Raw genomic sequence first — 9,864 nt, 5'->3', positions numbered from 1 at the left:
TAGTCAAATTTTTTTTTTTCGAGTAACTCAAAAATTCAAAATTTCAACTCGAACTTGAAAACCGAATTTATAATTTGAGTTGACTCGAATAACTCAAAATTGAAAAAAAAAATCGAGTCGAATCGAATTTGGCTCACCCCTATCTCTTCCTTTAATGTTGAGATGTTTTCTCTTCTATATAATGAAACTGGTTACTATTATTAGTTTAGAAAGAAATATGTACTATACAAATAAAATTTTCTATTAAATTGCATGAACCAAGAAACCTTAGCGGTTAAAGGGATAGTTGTTAGGATATTTGAGTGTTCATTATCGAATGATTGATAGTTTTTAGAACATGTACTATCACTTGTAATCACCCAAGATAGATTAATGAAAAATATTTTGTTAAATTTGTATTTATTTTATAGTAGAATGTTTTACATTTTCAAATTACTATCTATTTAGTTATGAAATTAAAATTTTAGTACGATAAATGAAGTACCATCACTATATCTTATTTTTGTGAAATCTATATTAAATGACAAAATAATATATGTATATCTGAAATTTTATATGGTAAAACCTTTCAGAATAGACTTAAAATAATTAAAAAGCAAAATAAAAGTTTTATTTCAAGCTTCTTCTAGACTCGTGTTCTTCATGTATGAAAAATACTTGTCATTATGTTTAGTTAGATTAACGAAAATCAAGACGACAGCGAAATGGGAACGATTATGTTACTGAGACATGTCAACAAAAGCATGTTATGCTAAACAGTTCAACAGAATTAAATATATTTATCTTTTAATATGAGCTGGATGTATGTACCAAACGTGCTATTGAAGTATGGATGTTGAGGTTAATGCACATATACATATCCGAGCCATGATGATGCAGAAAACAGTCATCTAAAACATGTTATGCTTTTCATCTCATTTTGGAACAACAAAACGAGGTTAGTGTTAAATGATAATAGACAAGAAGGGAAATCTTCCCATTCGAGACGATGAATATAAGCAAAAAGTAGAAGATGCTTAAGCCCAAAATATGGTTTTCAGAATCGGACCGGTTAGCGAACCGGATCGGTTAGCTAACCGGTCATGCTACCGGTTCACTGGTTCAACCGGTCGAATCAGTCCGACCGGTCGGAAGAACCGGACGACGTCATAATTATTTAAAAAATTAAATAAAAATATCAAAAATATTTAATAAAAAATAATTTTTTATATCACAAGTCATATTCAAAGCGAGTCATAACATATATAAGTTAAAAACCATAAAATCAAGTGAAACAAAATGATTCAAATTAACCATAACATAATATTTAAGGTAAAACATATTAAATAATAAATATAATTATATAACTATAATTAAAAAATAAATTTGGGGTTAAAAAAATCATAACAAAATTATATAACTATAATTATATAATTATTCTTTCACTTCAATCAAGCTCGAATTTTAGGCTTCAATCGAGCTTCTAATTTTATTTTTTTGAGTTCAAGCCTTTTTGAGTTCAAGTTTCAATATTATATTTCGAGTTTGAGTTGAACTTAATAATTTTTAGCTTGTGAGTTTGAGTTGAGTTGAGCTTACTTTTAAAGTTTTCAAGTTCGAGTCGAGCTCAGCAATACTCGAGTTCGACTTGGCTCATTTAACAAACGACGTTGTTTGGTTTAATTTTTTTTTTAAAAAAACAAAAATCCTGATTTTTCCCGGTTTTTTCCGGTTTCAATCGGTCCGGTTCGAACGATTCAGCGATTCTGACCGGTTCACTAATAACGATTCAACCGATTTAGATTAAATCAAACTAAACAATGATTCCCGATTGAACCGATCGATTCGGTCCGATTTTCAAAACAGTGGCCCAAAGGTAAATAGGTTGGCTGCCTCATTATTGTGGTAGTAGACAAAAGGTCTAAGATTAGACACATGATTTTATTTCATGAGATTAATTTATAGTATTTTAATAGAAAAATATTTAAAATTCATTGATTTCAATATTCAAAGGGAGAGTGTGTTTTTTAAGTTCTAGGTTCGAATAATTGTATTTGTAAATACATGCATTATCTTAAATTTTTTAATAATTTAAGAATTCAACATAATAATGTCTAATAATTATAAAACTATTTTTTTTATCCAAAATTTAATAAAGATAACTATCCTAATCACCCTCTGTTCATCACCGCAAAGGTCCTCATATCCTATCCTTTCAGTCATGGTTTTTCTCAATTGTAAGGGACACCCTTACATATTTTTCGCAATAATACAGTTGAAAAAAAATTGTTCGAATCGGACACTCTCGTAATTATTTCGTAAAATAGAGTGAATGCTACAGTAAACCCAAATACGTATTGGACTCCAAGCGACTTACATAAAAATTTGGGGGAGACGCATGGAGTGCAATGCGTCTCCCATATTTTTTTTTCACCAATTTCATTGCTATGTAAATGTATAAAGAGTAAATTACACAATTAATCATTCAACTTTACTCTCTCTCCAAATTCACTCATTGTACTTTTAATTTTTTTCAATTTAATCACTCAACTTTTATTTTACTCCTATTTTGATCACTCTACAATGACATGGATTGTTTTACTCCTATTTTGATCACTCATCGACCATTGTTCAAGTTGTTATATGGAAGTCAATTTGATCCATCGACTCTAGCATTGAATTTGTGTACTAAAGAAACCAACATCGTGCTCACATAATTTCTAATTGAAATTGGGTTTAGGTGGGGTTATGACCCCCACTAATTTAGGGTATAACAAAAATAAATTAATTAAATGCAAATGAAATGTTTTGGACAATAATTTCAATTAGAAATTATGTACGCACGATGTTGATTTCTTTAGTACACAAATTCAATGCTAGAGCTGATGGATCAAATTGGCTTCCATATAAGAACTTGAACAATGGTTGATGAGTGATCAAAATAGGAGTAAAACAAAAGTTGAGTGATTAAATTGAAAAAATTAAAAGTACAGTGAGTGAATTTGAAGAGAGAGTAAAGTTAAATGATTAATTGTGTAATTTACCATTTGTACATTTATGAAAAAGTGAAAAAATATGGGAGACGCATTGCACTCCATGTCTCCATGCGTCTCCCCCAAATTTATATGTAAGTCGCTTGGACTCCAATGCATCTTCGGATTTACTGTAGCATTCAGTCTATTTCACGAAATAATTTCGAGAGTGTCCTATTCGAGCAAATATTTTTTTCCACTTATTTGAGAACATAAAAATATTAGTCTAAGGGGAAAGGCTGATATTCATTATCTATTAGCCTAAGGATAAAGGGTCCCGTACAATACAATTATAATATATAGTTTTCGAGAATTAGAGGAAGAGTAAAATCCCAACGTTGGATAAGAGTCTAACTTTATTACTAAGACAATAAAACGATGGATAGTATATATTTAATTTTGTACTATTACTTCAATCGCTATATTTAAAATAATAATAATAATTTTTTTTTACGGGTATATGCTTGTGTGAAATTTTGTTTTCTGATGTGGATTAATGACTTAAAAAAAATCGAATTTGAAAACATTATTATTATAACATGATTCTTTTACTTATTTTCCAGAGGAAGGACTGAAATAGAATCCATATATAATATTGTATCGACAGAAGGGAAACCGACAGCAAGATGATGCTCGAGCAAAGAAGAAAAAGAAAACAGGATTCCCTAAAAGAATTTACCCAAATAAATTTTTATAATATATCTTTAATTTTCTTTTTCCTTTTTTGAGTTTTTGATAATTTATGTTTGTAATGCGATTTCTTATTTTTATGATTCATTTTTTATTTTTAGTATATTTTTAATCTTTCATCGATAATTTTGGTCATTCTTATCGTTTAATTTTCTCAGTGTTTAATTTGATGTCGTTTCAGCTGATCAAGATGATGTTAATTTATTATCCTACTTATTTGTCCGGCTTTGAACCTACAGATTGAATTTAGCTATATGATTTATGTTCGGAGATAATTTTTTGAATCTCAACCATTTGTGTCAATACTCGTTCGTGTTTGTCCATAAATATGATACTACCCAAATTCAGTTATATTGTTCTGGTATTTTTTTAATATTATAATCATATTGAACATATATATAATATAAATTTGATATATTATTATTTATAAATAAATATATAAATTATTAATATTTAATTTATTAATAAATTGATTGGTTTCACCACTCTAGTGAAAATAATGTTCAAAAACTTATTAGTAAATACAGGAAGAAAACAACCCAACATCCATCATAATTTTATCATATAACCGTAGATCACCCAACAGTCCAGATTTTGACTAAACAAGGTCCCATGTCAGATAATGAAAATATTGGTTAAATTTAAAATTAACTCATTTTACTAACGTGTCATGTCATTAAATTAATAATATTTAACATCTCAGTGATTAAAATATTATAAATTAATAATATAAGTGATCAAAATATTAGATTTTTGAAATTAGTTGACATAAAATTAACACTTATAAAATGGAAGTGACTATTTCATGAATTTACCCTATAAATTAAGATATACATCCCTACAAAGCCCGGGAGAGATTGACTGACATATCAAGCAAGCTCTGCAAGTAAGAGTAAAAGATAGGCAACTAGACTCATAAGTAGTTGAAGTCAAGGGATCAAATTGTCTAGACTTATAAATATTTGAATAAAAAACAAATCTCAATATATTTAATCTTAAAATTGATATTTTTTTTTAAAAAAAATAATTAAATTATTTTTTATAATCAGTTAATTATAAACATTGGAACAGAGGATTATAATGGCAAAAAAAAAAAAAAATCTTTTAAACTGTGTGGGGTGGAACCTTAGCAATAAAAGCAAGGTAGCCTAGAGTTGTCTTTTGACAATTGTCTTTCTCCCACATCTCCCTTACATAGCTTTAAAAACCCAATCTTCCTTTGCATTTCTGGTGTTGTCCAGTTCCAAACTGGCAGGAATGTCTTGTCTTCCACCACTTATTAACCTTCACATGCACTCCCTTCTTCAACTTTTAAAACCTCTCTCATTTCCCAGCTCACCAACCCTGTTCCAATGGCGACTACTGAGTCATCCAAGCAAATCGGTGAACTCCTCAAACAGCAACAAAAGCCTCTCGTCTTACAAATTTACCTTTCTGAAAGAGGGTGTTTGAGGAGCAAGAAGAAGGGTACTTCGAATTTCCCTAAACTACTTAAACTTATGATATGCAACAAGTTATTTGCAATCAAAAAGGTTGAAGAAGACCAAAGTTTCTGGTATGAAGAGAAATGAGCAAGAAACTGCAGAACCAGATAGATTTTCCACAGTGTATAATTCATGCACGGATAGAGACGTAGATGAAACATTGATGATCAAGAAGGTAGAAAAATATTTTATTGTTTTATCTTATGTTTTGCAAAATGACGAGAGATTGATATTTCTTGCTGCTTATGCACAGATTCCAAGTTCCAATGGAGTTCAATCGCGGAAAAGCTTGTTCTTGAGCTAGCTGATAATGGGGGACTCGATATTGTGGAATTTACTTGTTCAAACCACAACAGACAAACCAAGTTGTGTAAGAATATTACAGGAGGCTGATGAGTCTAATTGTTCGCCATTTTCGATATCCAAAAGGGTTTTGCAGCAAGCAAAGAAGATCAAGGAAGAGAAAATGAAATTGGTGGAATCAGATGTAATGGGTTCAACCCAGGAATGGAATGGTTATGAAGAACAGAAGAAGGGTATAGGGATAGTGATTGGAAACACCATTGCAGAGGAGATTATAAATGAAGTTGTGAAGAAGATGGTCTTCATGTTTCACTGTTAAGATGTAGTTTGCTTGTTTCAATCATACATGTCATGATGATTGTGCCTGTCTTAGTTCAGATATAGTAAAGTAAGTATATATTTAGAATATTTTTTTAATTATTTATAGAAATTCATATATTATATAGATATAATTATTCGAATTCGAGATATTCAAAGAAATGTATTTACTCTTCTTTACTGATAAAATCGTTTGAAGAGTTCAAAATGGAAGTTATGTTCTCTTTGGTTTTTTCAGGTATTCACATAGATTTCACATAAATTTCTATTTTCTATTCGAATTTTAATTAGAAGTTATAAATTCAATACATGTCCCTGTCTTAGTTCAGATAGATTTTGGGATTGGGAGAGGCTGTCCCCCCTCCTTCCTAATCATATAGTTCAGAAAATCATGACTGTCATACCAGCTCATGATAGTTTGGGACCGGATGTCCCTGGATGGCGATGGGAAGCAAGTAACAATTTCTTATCTAAGTCTGCTTATAAAGCCCTTAATATCTCGTTGGAGGAAAATAACTAGTTCAACTCGAGTTTGCTATGGAAGCTTGCGGTCCCGTACCGTATTAGATCCTTCCTCTGGCTCATTGTCCATGATCGAATTCTCATTAATGTTGAGCGTTGTCGGAGTCACCTCACTAGTGACTCAGGCTGTTTGATTTGTGGCGGTGGAGCTGAAGATAGTGACCATGTCTTCCGCCAATGTAAGCAAGCTGTTGATATCTGGCCGAGGTTTTTAAGTGCGGACAAGCTTACTGTTTCTCTGTCCATTCCCTTCCTTGAGTGGATCAAATTGAATTTGCAGGCGCCAGTTACGTTTTCATCTAACGTGGAAAAATGGCCAATTAAGTTTGCTGTAGTTTGTTGGTATCTTTGGAAACATGGATGTAAGATTATCTTTGATGCTGATTACGTGAAGAAGGAGAACCTCTTTGCTTGCTGTGAGCGTCTTGTTGATGAAATTGAGAGGGCAAATGATGATGAAAAAGCTGCTTCTTTTCGACACGTCTCGCCTCCAATGAAGTGGATTCGAGCTCCCGTTGGTTGGGTGAAAGCCAACTCCGATGGAGCAGTCCATCAGATCGACAACAAGGCTGCCGCTGGGGGTCTCATTCGTAATTATGAAAGTGAATGGCTTTTTGGATTTTCTCGGAATCTGGGTAGATGCTCTGTCATCAAAGCCGAGCTTGGGAGTGCCATAATGTGATGATGACATGTGACAATAGCATCACAAGATTAAATATGAGAAAATGTGGTATCTTAAAGGGGTAGACATTACATGGAAAAAAGAAATTTAAAAATGTGATGACACATATTTGGGAGGATGACTTATACTACAAACAATTACCTAATATGTTTTTTTCCTTTTAAATACTTAAACTAATTTTTAGTTAAAATAACTACTTAAAGTTATTTTTTAAGAAAATTATATTTGAAGTACTTGACTGCCGGAGGTCTTCCACGGAAGCTGCTCTTAACCATGCGTTGGGGGCAGCCTACTACTCTACCTCTCCCTTACCCTATTGCATATGAAAATAGGGTTTTGTTGTTGTTGTATATTTGAAGTACTGTATTGACAACAAATTTAATCAAATAAATATAAAAAGTTAGGCTTAACTACATAGATGATTACTTATGTTTGTGTTCTGTCAACTTTTGGTCACTGATTTCAAAACACATAATATATGGTCATTTCGTATTTATTTAATTAGGATGTGGTCACCCCGAGTTAACGGTCGTTAATAGCAGTTAAATATCTTGATATAATCACACATTTGGTCCCTCTTATTTACATATTCTATCAATTTATTCTTATTTTTAATAAATTAAAATAAATTATATTTTTAAATAAAAATAAAATATTTTTAAATTAAGTTATAATAAAATATATTTAATAAGTAATATAAAAATATTTTTAAGTTAATATATATAAAATTATATTATAAATAATTTGGGTCACGGGCACCCGATTCGTAATTTTTTATTTTTTAAATTATATATATTTTTAAATTATATAGAAAATTCTAAAATTTAAAAGTATACAATATATATAATCCACACATAAAGTTTAAAAATTTAAATTACATAGTTGAAATAAAATTTATTAAAATTAGAATAAAAAATATAATTAAATTTCAAATGTTTTGAAGTTAAAATAAATCTTTTAAAAAATAATTTAGAATGTTAATGTGAAATAATTTAATAAATTAAGAATTTAGAACGTTATGTGCCAAAATTTAAGAAATTAGGATTTTAGAATGTTAGAGTGAAATAATTTGAGAATTATGAATAAAAAATTTAATATAAAATATAAATAAAAAAATTAAAAATATATAATAAACCGGGTATCAGGTCAACGGATACCTGTTTAAGCAACATTTTACTCAAAAACTCGAAAAAATAGAGGGTCAGTTACCCGACCCAGAAAATTGGGTATTTTTATTATAAATACCCAATATTTTTAACTAGGTTGGCGGGTCAACATGTTGGGTCAATCGGATCGGGTATTTTTTAACACCCCCACATGGCATGACATGTGGCATCATTGTCGACATATCAGGTCAATCGGTTTGGGTATTTTTTAATATTCCTACGAGGCATGACATGTGGCATCATTCGTTGGATGATTAATTTTTTTTTTAATTTATTAAAAGTATGACTAAATTGAGAGAATATATAAATAACATAGACCAAAAAATGAAGAGAATATGTAAATAACATAGACCAAATATGTGATTATATCAAAATATTTAACTGTTGTTAATGGAAATTAACTTGGGGTGACCGGATCTGAATTAAATAAAAACGAAAGTGACCATATCTTAAAATAAAAACAAAAGTGACCATATGTTATGTTTTTTGAAATCAATGACTGAAAGTGGACAAAACACGAACATAAGTGACCATCCACGTAGTTACCCAAAAAATTATATTAATAAAGAAACATTAAAAGTTTAATTATCTTATTCAAATCTCGATAAGAAACTAACACAAGGTGTTTGAAAGTTCAAAAAGTCTCCCGGATCTGATATCCATCTTTTTGAAGAACAACCTGAGAAAGTTTAAGGAAATTGTCATTTCTGACTTCTCCGGATCCTTTACAAGAAAAATAAAAGAAGCCCTTCATCGCTGCCGCCATCTTTCTCGGCCAACTTGACTTTGCCAGTGCTTTTGGTGTACTCCTTATAAGCTGCAAACAGGGGTCATCGGATTTCTTATTGAATCCTCTCGAAATAGAGTGATACGCACAGGGTGGAGGTGAAGGAATTTTAATGTCATGGACCGATGTCGTCGGAACAGTTTTCGAAGAAAATAATGTTGTTGGTTTGTTTCTTTAAGAACACCAGGCTTGTTTTCCCATGGGAAAGGCACGTTGCAATTGGAGTGAACCTTGCTTTGGCCTTCTAAATGTTGTTTTGGGGTATGGATTGATTTTATAGAAAAGGGCTTTCTACTGTTTCTTGTGGAAATCCAACATCATTCAGGATGATATTAAACAAGCATGACAGAACTTGCAAGGAAAAGCTAGGGGACCGAGTTTTATGTGGCATTTTCTTTCCTTTGCCTTTTCTTTCGAGCAACGAGACACTCGAACCGCATTATCCAAGCTAGCACTGCACGAATGCTTACAATGACAGAGAGAACAGCTCTTCCTACTCCGATTCGTGCCGCCGTAGGCATCGTTCTCGTCGACTTCTCGTCACAGTACTCTCTGCTTTTCCTATAAGCTGCTACGAAAGGGTCATCCCGCTTGTTGACATTAGTCACATTACCCTTCCTCTCGCTCAACTTATCGTCAACTTAGGGAGATTAAGAACACACTGCGAATCATCAACGCAGAACCGAGCAATGTTTGAAAGAAAAGGAGGGGATAAATTCAGCTTGACATGGCTGATATCGGTGCTTCCATCTGCTCCCACGAAAAGGGTGCGTTTATTTGGGATTAGAACTCGTTGTGGCTCATTTCTTTTGATCTGAATGATATAATGTGCTTTTAAGGCCCACTGATGTTCCTTACAAAGATCGTTGGCTTCTAAACCAGTTTAGCAAATTATACAAAT

The sequence above is a fragment of the Hibiscus syriacus genome, unplaced genomic scaffold (genome assembly GCF_006381635.1).
Source record: "Hibiscus syriacus cultivar Baekdansim isolate YM2019G1 unplaced genomic scaffold, ASM638163v2 tig00002840_pilon, whole genome shotgun sequence".
NCBI lineage: Eukaryota > Viridiplantae > Streptophyta > Magnoliopsida > Malvales > Malvaceae > Hibiscus > Hibiscus syriacus.
The sequence above is the reverse complement of the archived record's forward strand: the minus strand, read 5'-3'. Positions refer to the sequence as shown.